At 36.1% G+C, this 12175-nt stretch overlaps 1 long non-coding RNA gene across 1 annotated transcript in view; it reads right to left on the bottom strand.

Moving 5' to 3' along the window:
- The window catches only part of LOC120752983 (uncharacterized), a 39884-nt gene that overhangs the window by 5287 nt on the left and 22422 nt on the right, over nucleotides 1-12175 (bottom strand). Inside the window, exons 2-4 of the long non-coding RNA XR_005700909.1 lie at nucleotides 6686-6733; nucleotides 4779-4871; nucleotides 4011-4122 (exon numbers count right to left, since the gene is read on the bottom strand). This is a non-coding gene — a long non-coding RNA (uncharacterized LOC120752983). The remainder of the gene's footprint in view (nucleotides 1-4010; nucleotides 4123-4778; nucleotides 4872-6685; nucleotides 6734-12175) is intronic.

Genomic DNA, 12175 nt, shown 5'->3' with positions numbered 1-12175 from the left:
CAGGCAGCTCAGAACACTGAAATCAATGTTCAAAGTTAAAAAATAGATGAAATCCCTAATGAATAACCAAACTACATCTTCACAGACAAAGCACTTGAAGGCTATGTATGTTGCAGATAGGTGTACTTTAGTTCTCAGATCTTGTACTTTACAAGAAAATAAAATGGAATATTGATCACTAATTCAGTGATTAATATAATGTGCTTACATTTTAATAATCCAGTTGAAAATGTTACCTCCTTTACTTTTCTGCTTTGCAAAGCACTTCCCAAATAATTAATTTTAAGCAACTTACTCCATTCTACCAGTATCTTCTTGACTATCTAGCATTGCTCATATACTCAGTTTCCAGAGCATTTCACTTCAAAATGAGATGAAGAGGAGTGTGACTCACGTACACCTAGGAGCACTGGACCATTTGGCACTTTCTTTATCACAAAGCAAAATCAATGTACTGAAAATCACTCTTGTATTACTTCACCTTATTCACAGTATTGCAAATTCCTCTTTTTTTCTAATACATATATATATATATAAGAGAAAGAATAATTTTTTCAGTTTTACATCTTCAAATATTCTACAGCCATTAATATTCAGAAAATCTTTCCGTTAAAAAGTACTTCCAGCACTTGATCTAAAATTGAAGGAAATAGCCTCATCAATCCTAGATACGTGGATGTCTCCACAACTTTAAAAGAATTTACTTCAGTTTGTATGTGACAAAGGAATATTATATTAGCCTCTTTTTACTGCAAAGCACTGAGACATGAGTTATAGAATTCTAGGTATTTCAGGTTAGAAACCAAGTCAGTCTGGGTTCCTGGTTTAAAATGGAGATAAACAGGCCGGTCCAGAAGACAGTTCACATCTTCAGTTAACTGAGTTGTAATTGGAAAATGTGATAACCTTCCAGTAATTTTACCAGTAACTTATTGTAACAAGGATACTTAGGTTAAGTGTTTTAAGATCATAGTGGATGAATAAAAGGCATATCACATGTTTGGCAGAGAGGAAAAGATGATTCAGTATCTTTCAAGACCTAGCCTAGCTCATCCTTACTGCCAAGATGGACCTTACAAAAGCATCATGGAAAGTGATTATTTGTATCTCATTTGGAAACTCCTCCCAGCATGACTGATTTATTCACTAAAGCACAGAGCAAAAGGCTGTGGCAGCAAGGACTGGACAGCTGAGCACTCTCCCCCTCATAGCTTACCTAACTCTCAGACACCAAAGAAATGTTGATCCAGAACTTGCAATATTAAGGGACCCCTTCCACATATCACCCTATTTTGCAAAGGCTTCTGAGTCCTATTCGGTATGTTTTTGAACATGGGAATGGTAACAACAATAACAATTCAACCCATACACTTTTTTAGCAGTGATGTATATAGTTACTCAAATCTGAATGGGTAGGATGAAAATATCCTGATATTTCTCTCACTTGCTCTGACTGTCATACAAATATTTTAAGATAAACTAGAGCAATGAGCAGAGTTGGACTAGTAAAGATTGATAAAAAAATGGCAAACATAACTTGATCAAAGAGAGACATGTATCTAACAACTTATATATGTGACGACAGGGACAATCTTTGTGATGAATGAGACAAGTAAAGGAAATCTTAGGGGACAGACCAGCCGCAGAGGATCAGATGACTTTCTCAATTACATGGATATAAATCTGAGATAAGTGCCACTGACATCAGTTTCAAACACATATGTTTTAACCCAGATCAAAATCTGTCTAGTGTCAAAACGAGATCTGAGCTGATAATCTCTTTGCACTATATTCCCAAGCAATTTGAATTAATAAGTGTTCCAGGCAGGCGCTTGTATCATCTGTCCGTGTGCAAAAGTTTCTTTACTTGGCAAGGATGTGTTACATGCAAGCTGCATTAAGCTCTATTATGATAAAATCTGAGGTGAAGTTTAAAACTAAATTATATCAAGAAAACAAAGAGAATAAATGTGTTGTAATAGCATTAATCAGAAACTGAAGCACCCCAAGACTTTGTCTTACTGTGTGAAAAAGCTCTCTTACTTTAAGGGGCTGATCAGTGTAGGATAGCAGCGATTATCTCAGACCTTAGGTTTTAGCCCCCAGCAATGTACGGATGAAGAAAACAGAACTAAAACTGAATTTTTAAAGATTACCACCAAAGGCACCTCATAAATACAAAGTGCAAACTCTACAGAAGCTGTACTCCTGCTGCTAATGCTGTGGTTCCTGAGGTGGCCTCATTATTTTTCTCTTATACCATAGAAAAACATTAAGCATCCTTATCAAAGGTATTTGTACCAAAGTTGGTTTTTAAGTTTTTGATTTTTTTTAATTAAGAGAACAAAGATTACATGAAAGTGTTTCATAAGAATAGGACAAAGATGTATTTAAAGTCCCCCTTTGAGTGGTATTTTACTCAGTGTGTCTTTTAATAAAAAAGATTTTGAAAGAGTCTGAAGGCAAAGCACAAAACCAAACCAGGATCCAGATTATCAGGCATCAGATAGGGTTCTCCAGATGTTTTTTACATTTCAGTGGCATTGCAGCTCCTACTAGTATAACATGAAGTTTGTCTGAAAGATAATGATTGGCTCACTCAAAAGATAATGAACAGCTACTCCTCAGTATATTATCAGATAACACATCAGATAAATAAATGCAAGGTTTCAAGAACTTTTACTCCCCAATAGCACAAATGCAAAGCTGAGCATACTTGAACCTTTCATCCAGGGACAGTCCCTTTTCATACAAGTTTGTACTATGCCTAGCACAAAGAGGACGCACGGTCCCCATCTGCTTTTGGATCACAACACAACTGTTCAGTAAAAACAAGGGCCAGGAAACACACCAGTACCACATCAAGATAGGGCACTTGTTTAACAGTAGGATTTTGTATTTTATGGAGCTTTGCATCTGGTACCTCTGTTAAGGGTAAGATGAGTTTCGTGCTTAAAATAGAAATTCCAGATCTTTGCAATGCATCGAGGCATTTTTTTTGTCTAGTCGTAAAACACTTATGCTGAGTATCCCTGAATATAAATGAATCCTCTGAGAATACAGCAACTGTTACTCAGAAATAAAATTAGTTTGAAAACAGTTCCTTTAAAACCTTAAAAAAAAAAACCCCTACATAATTTGTATTTATCGCAAATTTTCCAAGGATTTCAGTTGTCCCTGGCATGTATGAAAACCAGCTCTGGTGGATTAGTTTGGAATTTAAATAGGCAGGTGTCTAACAACCTGTGAAAAGAAAATGGGTTCAAACACCACAAAATAATTTAACTTATATGATCATCCCAACAATCATAGTGCTTACAAGCCTCTTGTACTTTATTTTTCAGTGCACAAAAGGTAAACATAGGCTAACATTTCAGAAATGTTTGGGTTTTTAAGAAGTCAGAATTTGGGCAGCTCTCCAGTAAAAGAACATAGATATAACTGTTGGAAAACATGGAACATGTGGAAAATTTGTTTCTAATGCTGATTAATACCCTTTCAGTACAATAAAATTTCTTTCCTGGTTAAGACACTTTTCATTAATATTCTCTAAAATAACTTGAACAACTTACATTTTTAGCTTAGTATAATTTTGTACAAGTGATTAAAAAAAACCCATCAGTCTCAGACACTTTTAACCAAAGGTCTTTTACTACCTCTATTTCCTACTCCTCTTTACTTTGGTATGGGATAGCTACTGTCCTGTTTCTTCCCACTGCGACTAAAATTAAGTAACGTCCATGCAGAAAAAAGTCCTATGCTTTGCCAGTCTCTTCTAAGGAGAATATTATTCTCATTTTGCTCTACTGAGACCAAAGCTTTCTAATTTGAAGAAAGGCAGAAAAATTAATTGTCAATCATAAATATTTCTTTTCTTAAGAAATTTTTTTCAGCAGGTCTAGTCCACAGAGACAGTAGGAAGAAAAGGGTAACAGGAGGCGCACGAGTGTACTGCGAAATGTGTGAGAGAGTAGGTGAAGCAAACTCTTTATATATTCCAGCATCCTCACCTGCCTCTCATGAGGAACACAGCTTAACAGCATGGTTATTATGTTTGTTATGTATAGCCCTTGAACAGCAGAAAACAGGCAAGAGAGTAAATTTCAGACACATCTGTTCCACCTGCAGATTATTAGATACAACAAATGTTAGCATTTTCGTTATTTTGCACTGATTAGTGTAATAACCTTGACTTCAAAACCAAAATAAAGGAAAAACAAGGTAATTCCCAAGAGGGATTTTTTTTTTTTTTTTTTTAATTGAGTCTCCCTATAAGAAACCCATAGGAGACAGACTTAATTCTAGAAACTACTGGACAATAGATAAGGCACTTTTTTTTTTTTCTGGTGGACAAAACAAAAAAAAGAGAAAGACAAAAATGAATGTATTCACTATAATCATGCAGGAGAGATTAGAACAGTCTCTATGGCCTCCTTTCCCACTTTCTCTGTCACTGAAAATAAACCACTTTTATTTCTGCAATAATCTCTCAATTTCTACTTAGCTATTCAGTGGGAAAAAAAAAAAAAAAAAACACACACAAGAATTTCAGTCAAAATAGCTGTCTGAAATTTGTGGGCATTGGAACTGCAGAGTTTGCACACATTTCGGAGTCTGTGAGGTACTGATTCTCATACTGATTAATCCATAAAGCTTGCATGAATCAACATGTCTCCAGTTGTGTGCTGGCACCAGCTAACATTGTAAAAGTGACACTAGAAATCAGGAAAGCTCTAATAAGCAACGGTTCACATGGAATTCCCATGTGAGGTCCTTACCCCAGACAGCCAGCTGATTTAAAAATTCTTCTTGCAGATATGTAGACCAAATTCTCCATCATGAGTGCTTTTCAACTATGTCAGAAAAAAAATCTGCAAAAGAGGAGGGAATAAAATATTTCTATTTCTAACATTTTCATTGCAATTTGCTTATAATTACAGTACATATTCTGTTATGGAAAATGTACTAAGATAGTAAGTCATGATCAGAAAATAATATTAGTTTAGGGAGACACAGTCTTCAGCTCTTCTTCAGCTTTATTAAGCCTTCCCAACTGTGTTCACTGTAGGGAAGGCAAGGACCCTGTTAGGAGAGAGCTATTCATTACCATATAAAACAGAGAACCCTCCACTGCAACAAGCGAATTAAAAAAAAAAAAAAAAAAAAAAAAACCACAACCAAACTGAACACACTAACACCATCTATCCACTCAGTGCTCCGATAAGAACAGTGAGGTGTCCATTCTTAAGCTCTCTGTCTGGAGGGGTTGATACACTTGCTCATGCATAGATATCTAGCACCCTTTCAGATGCTTTAGGGCCTTTGGTGTGGCTTCAGGTGACATGCTAGAAGAGCAGGAGTCTCCCATTCATCTTGTGTCTTATTTCCCAGTTCTTCACAGAGATCTTGGTTACCCCAATGGCATCTCACGTGTTGCTAAACACTTCCATGCAGCCAAGGAATTATGGTCAGTGTCTGATCTTTGGTGCCATGAGATGGTCTCTCTGCACATTGTCTATGATTTAAAGTGTCCAAAACTGGTCTAAATAATCTGCTTTTAGGAGCCAAGAGCAGTGCACCACTCAAAGATTTTGTTGTTCCCTTAGTGACTGGTATAACTGAAATGTTCTTACTCCTCATGCTGAATTCTTTGACCAAAACCCATAAAAACTATTACTCATTGCCTTAGGCAGGCCTGAGTATGTTTAAGTCTTCATTGGAGTCCTCAAATTCTCAAAATATAGCAGACTCAAGGAGCTTCTTACTCCTTGAGTTCTTACAGATTGCTTATTTTAATAAGTTTATTGGGACACCAATTCAGAAAATAAATATTGATCCATGCTATAGAAGTTCACAGTAGTCATACATTAACTATTCTATATTAGAGATGTAGAGTTGGATTTTAATTCATGAGGGTGCTAAGAAGGTTGTCAAATGGAAATAATAAATTTTTAATATCTCATTAGTGGAAAAACATAGTGTACTGTAAACATTCAAAAACCCAAGTGGTTCTCTCATTAGTTAAATTTTTGTATGGAAGCTTTTCTTCCTAATACCATTAAATAAGGAAAATAAGAACAGTGACCCAGTGTCCTGCTGGCATTTTCCTATTATCACTAATCCAGGATACCATTACACAGCTACCTCAAAAACAATAAAGGAAAAACAAAGACACATCATTGTGTCTGTATCTCTGCAGAGTGTTCCTCTTCACATGGAACTCTGGGTTTCTCTATAACAAAATTACCCTTTTCAGTGGGCTTCTGCAAAGAGGTCATTTAACAACAAGAAACTTGGCTGATCACAAATTATCTTGACGTAGATCAGGAATAAGACTGCTTCTCCCTTTTCCAAAATGTTTTCAAATTTACTAATCATAAGATAAGCTCTTTGAAGAGTTTTTCCTTCTCAGGAGGTGAAGGTGACCAGAAATGACACAACAGCTTTGAACATGCTCATTCTTGTGCACCTCTTTTCAACTTCTGAATTTACTTCATTATCACAAAATTACCAAGTAACTGTCAACAGACTACTGTTTATATTGGATACCTTAAAAAGATTTCTTTGATTTTAATCAGCTTCTCATCTCTGTCTGCATATTGACTGTGCAGATTTTGAAAATAATGAGCACAGAATAGCCGAGCTATCATGAAGTACGGGTTCATTTTAGTTTCAGAATACTTACCAGTAATTAAGGATGCTGGAAGACTGCAGAATGTTTTGCTGTTAATAGCTGTGTACCAGAAAAACAAGACAATTTTAAAGTTTAAAAGATGATTTGACATATTGGATGAAATTACAATGGCTCAGCCATCTCTGCTCTCCACTATTTTCTTCCTAAGCATTTTGACACAAACAAAAGGCATAAAATCAATGGCAAGGACTAAATAAAAGGATGAGACAAAATAGCATGGACAAAATAATTTCTGAAACAAGAACTTTTTTTAAGTTAGGGTCCCTGTGTTTCTCTAAGGTCCACTTTTGCATTTGAAAACTAATTTTTTTTAAAAAAATAGATTATGAAAATAAATTCCATTAACTTTGTTCCTTTAAAGACAACAATGAAAAAATACACATTACCTCCATCCTCCCTATGCTAACTGAAAATAATGGTTAGAAAAATTTTATGCATGCTAATTAGGATATAACAACTCTTTCACATGAGATATTAGACAGATAAGCAGAGGGTCTATGACAGCCAAAGTTTCACAGGTAGATATCATTGTAAAATACACTTTTTGTGTAACATAACACATAATTAGAATATCAAAAAATTCCAACTATCAAAACAAGTTACAAGTGTGCACTACTAAGGAGACATTTAGTGTTAAATTATATGAAATAAAGAGAAGGCACTGCAAGTGCACAAGTAGAGTTTACTTGGCTGGTCATAGATGTCAGTTATGAGACAGCAGAGAAATGTAGATGGAGATTGTGTCTGATGAAGACTGTAGAGAATTGTTTATTTTGCTCAATAAACCACTTTATATGCATGGTATCACACAGTACAGAGCGTGCATTCATGAGCCAGCAAACTCCCAGGTATCACAAAACAATTTAACAGGATGCTGCCAATTGAAATATTGGGAATCTGAAGCCTTGCCCCCCTGCAACCCATTGCAAACAAACAAAGGGAAAAAACCAAAACAAAACAAAAAATCAACCCCCCCCCAATTTAGTTCTGCCCTTTTTTTTGCAATTTTTTTAATCAGGTTTTCCAACCAAATAAAAATTTTCATTTTTCTATGTCTGAGTGAAAGTTCCACTCATTGGAAAATCGGCTGCATTAATAAAGGGCAAACTAGAAAGAATTAACGTCTTTTATTTTATCCTTGTTACTTGTAATAAAAAACTTGCTATTCATAGAAAATAGAACTCAATATCCAGAAAGAAGCATGGCTTTTTCCTTTGTATAACAGTTCTTTAAACAGCCTGGTCTAAAGGCCCAGCTGGCAGAAGCATTCACAGGTTTGCCAAGCTCTAAACCACAATAAAATTACCAGTAATGCTATCAATTTAGGTTCCATTACTTCTGATGAATGCACCTAACAAAATTACTCTAAAAGCATGTAATTTTTTTAGATAGTATTTGTTATTTAAACTTCACAACTTCATTGATGCAAGCAATGGTTGGAGCACACAGAACAAGCTGTCTGAATTTTCAGCCTGAGGAGAAAAAAAAAAAAAAAAAAAAAAAACAAAACACAAAACAAAACAAAAAACACCACTGTGTGAAATTCAAATGTCCCACGGGAACTAAAGGCAGGTAGGAACTGACATTTAAAGGTATTGTACTCTGTATATTAGGGACATTTAAAATTTACCAACCAAATCTCCATGACCAGAATCTATAGGGTTTGATTAATTTTTTTTGCTGTTGTTGTTTATCTATATTCTTTAGAAGATCTGCAGGGCTAGAACTTAAGGAAAGAAGAATCTTGGCATGCCATTTTCTCACTATTCAGTGAAGGAGAGTACTTAAAAATTATGTACACACCAAGTGTTTCACATAAAAATCAACAGAATTGGAGACATACATGCCTGGTTCAATGCACAGATAAATCCAGGTAGATATCAAACCCCACTTTGATTTCTTCTAGGCTTCTTTTGGTAATGATAAGAAATTAAATTAGGACAATTTTTGTAATGCATTAGTTGGGTTTATATTTCATCGGATTTGTAATGTTCTTTTCTATCTGTCCTTGCCCAGCAGTGCCCATTCCCCACACTGAAATGTAACATAACTCTGTTCCCCTCCTGCTTCTCCCTTATTGGGTGGTGCCTCCAGGCCCTGCCTATGAGCCCTGCCCCCTGGGGAAAAAGCCACAGCAAGGGGGAGCCAGGGCTCTCTGGCATCAGAGAGTCATCGGGAAAGGTCTCCAGCAAGCAGAGCAGGACTTGAGAATAAAAGCTGTAATATCCCATCCGATGCCAGAGAGCAGACTTTTAATTTTGCCATCGGTAGCCGTCTAGTCTCGTGGGGAAAACTACAGACAGTGGGTGGAAAACCACAGGGTTATAATGAAATAATTTCTTTCAGTATATTAAAAATACTCTGAGTTAGTTATTCTGAGATATTACAGCTAAAAACCATGTAGAAGACAATTGCAGATTTGTAAGAACCACTTTTTGGGTTGAGTTATGCTTTTAACAAGCATTTTGTAACTTTCTTTCTTACTATTATTACCATTTTATTGGCCAATTTTGCTGTGGTTCACAAAATTTGAATCACCTCAGAATCATATTTCACGCTCAGCTAACTTTGAATATATCTTAAAAATTTCACAGATGTAAGCAGTACTCAGGAGTATACATTTCAATAGGTGTTCTCAAGCTTTTCACCAGCCACCCATCAAGGCAGCCACCCCATCACCATCCATCCACCATTCAACCATTTTCCTTTCTTGTAAGAATCAAATGGCATGTCTATGAGAACATGGAGAGCATGAACACAAACCACATTTCCATATGTTAACTTAACCATTGGATAGAGCAATAAGCGTCACTATATAATTGTCTCTAAAATTTCCTAAAAATACAGATTAAATTGCAAGAAAAAGTACATATATTTCACAGACATGCTTAAGACACCTGAAAATTAAATTATTGATCTTAATCTTGGTTTACTGTAATTTAAAAACATAATTTATTCTTTCCTTAATCGGATGTCATTAAACAGAATATATCTTTTAAGTCTAGCTAAACAATAATGCAAAGAGAAAATGGGAACTACAGTTAAGAAGTACCCTCACAGTCCATGAGATAATGAAAAATTCAGAAATAATTCTGAATCTGGAAGTCAGAGCACCATCTGGTCTTTCTTTTTCTCTGTTTCTATATTGAGCTTTCCCCAGGCTCCTTAGAAACTTCCCAGATGTATGTTTTCTCCAGTTCCCAGCCCTCTCTCTCCAGGGGCCTTAAAATGTCCATCATTACAATGAAGCTCATCCGCACTAAGCTCATGGAGGAAAATAAGGGAAGATTACTCAAGAGAGATCTGTGCTGAATGTTATATGATTTCCGATTACTCAAGAGAGATCTGTGCTGAATGTTATATGATTTCCTATAACCTGCATTCTGATAAACTTCTTGTTTGCCAGGCATTTGTCAGATGTTCTGTACGTATTGTCACAAGGGACATCCATCCTAACTCAGCTCTTAAGAAAAACTTAGAAGGAAACTGATGCTTGATATTTATTTATACATAATGCTAACATTTATGCTTTATCATTACCATATTCTTTTCAGGCTGCTTTCTATTAAATCAACATTACAAAATGCAGAGTTAGTTTTTCTTAACTTAATTTACTTTATGTGCTTTTCTCCTAAATTAAATATATGTGACTACAGACAATTTTCAGAATGGAAATAAAGATTATACAATATAATTCAAACTGCAGTAGCAAGTGCTAAAATCTGAAGATAAGTTATCCCTTCACCTTGTGATTTGTGAAAACACTACATCATTTCAGAGATATATTATGTCATCACCACAGTGTTTCTTGCATAAAGTCTGCGTTATCACAATTCTAACCAGATTTAGCGAGCAAAAAAACCTTTAGGTAATCTGATTTCATTCCCCAACACTGCAAATGCATTAATATAAACATCTGTCAGGTCAGAATCCTCCGGCATAATTAAAATGTCCTCAAGTTTCTCTTGATATACTATCTTTGCATACTGGGGTAAAGAGAGAATTTAACCTACACCTAGCACTTTTCTAAACAGCAACCACAGGCAGCCATTTTATGCTGAGAAACTTCTTAAGATATTGTCCTACATTATAGTTTCTCCAACACCAAAGCATCTTTAAGAAAACACCTGCTGTCTCCAGGTCTGAGGCATGCACCTGCCATTATGCAGTAGGACAACTCAACAGCGGGGACTGTTCGTTCACGTCAGAATCAGTTTGCTCTGGAGTGTGACTCCACACAGAATCAGAGCAGCACAATTAAGAGACCATTAAACTGAGGCAAGGAAGAAGGTGTTTGAATGGGAACACCTTTACCCCTGGAGAAGTCTGACTAGGGGTTGCACAATTTGTCAGTGAGAAATGGTCCTTCAGAGATTTGCTGACTATACAATACTAGGTGAGCGTATAAAGTCCGGGTGATGTTTGCGAAGGAGGCTCTACGCATGTGAGTCGGGAGACAAAGGCCAGTGAGAGCTGGACGTGCAATTCCGAGCTACTCTGGAAATCCCAGCACTAGGGAGAAATATATGCCTTATACTTATTTAGGTAGCTTGAGATTGCATTTATCTCACTCACTAGACAAGGTATAAAAAAATAAAATTAAAGAAACCACAAAGCGTGCAAAATGAGAACAAGAGGAGATCCAGGACTGAGACAGCCTGCAACAGATGCAGGCAGAGGGGAAGCAGGAGAGGAACTACACAGTAAGACTGTCAGAGCTGCTGAAGCAATGAAGAAGAGGAGGAAGGGGGAAAGACAAGCTTGAATTCCTTCACAGTAAGCTTTGGCAATCTTCCCTCAATATAGAAATGCCCAAACTAATTTCCAAATGATCAGTCTAGCTTGTCAGTACTATGTAAGGACACAATGATTAGTGAGGATTAATTTATCCTGCTTTTCAGCCTCTATGAGAGTAGATATACCTGAAAGGCATGAATACACACAGTTTTAAATATATTTCATTAAAGTATGAAATAAGGCATGGCCTAGATAAAGCCTGACAAATTTATAAACCACATCACCATGAGCTTATAGGCCAACAACCTACATGACAAGTTATCGCAGAACAGCTAATGGGAAAAAAAAAAAAATCACTGGCATAAAACATTTCATTTTTTAATAGCAATTTAATATTGATGGATTCCAAAGATTTTTCTGTAGTCTTTTGGTTTTGGTGTTCTGTTTGGATTTTTTAACACGTTCACCTTGTCAGCTGGATTATTTGCAACTACAGAAGGGAAGAACCTGACCCTCACTCCAGACTCTTACCAGGACTCTCATCCTGATTTTAGAAAGACAGTTTCAAGACTCAGAATAGAACATCCAAGTTGAAGAATGTAAAGGTTTTCCTTTCTGTGAAAAGAATGGTTTTGGTAATTTATTCATTGGAGAATTTCCTTATAAATAACCAGCTGCAACACAGCCCGGTGCTCAGGGTGATATCAAGGAAGTTAACAGATACTTTTGAAGAAACATTACTAA

The sequence above is a fragment of the Hirundo rustica genome, chromosome 5 (assembly GCF_015227805.2).
Source record: "Hirundo rustica isolate bHirRus1 chromosome 5, bHirRus1.pri.v3, whole genome shotgun sequence".
NCBI lineage: Eukaryota > Metazoa > Chordata > Aves > Passeriformes > Hirundinidae > Hirundo > Hirundo rustica.
Note: the sequence above shows the minus strand (reverse complement) of the source record. Positions and strands in the feature narration are given on the sequence as shown.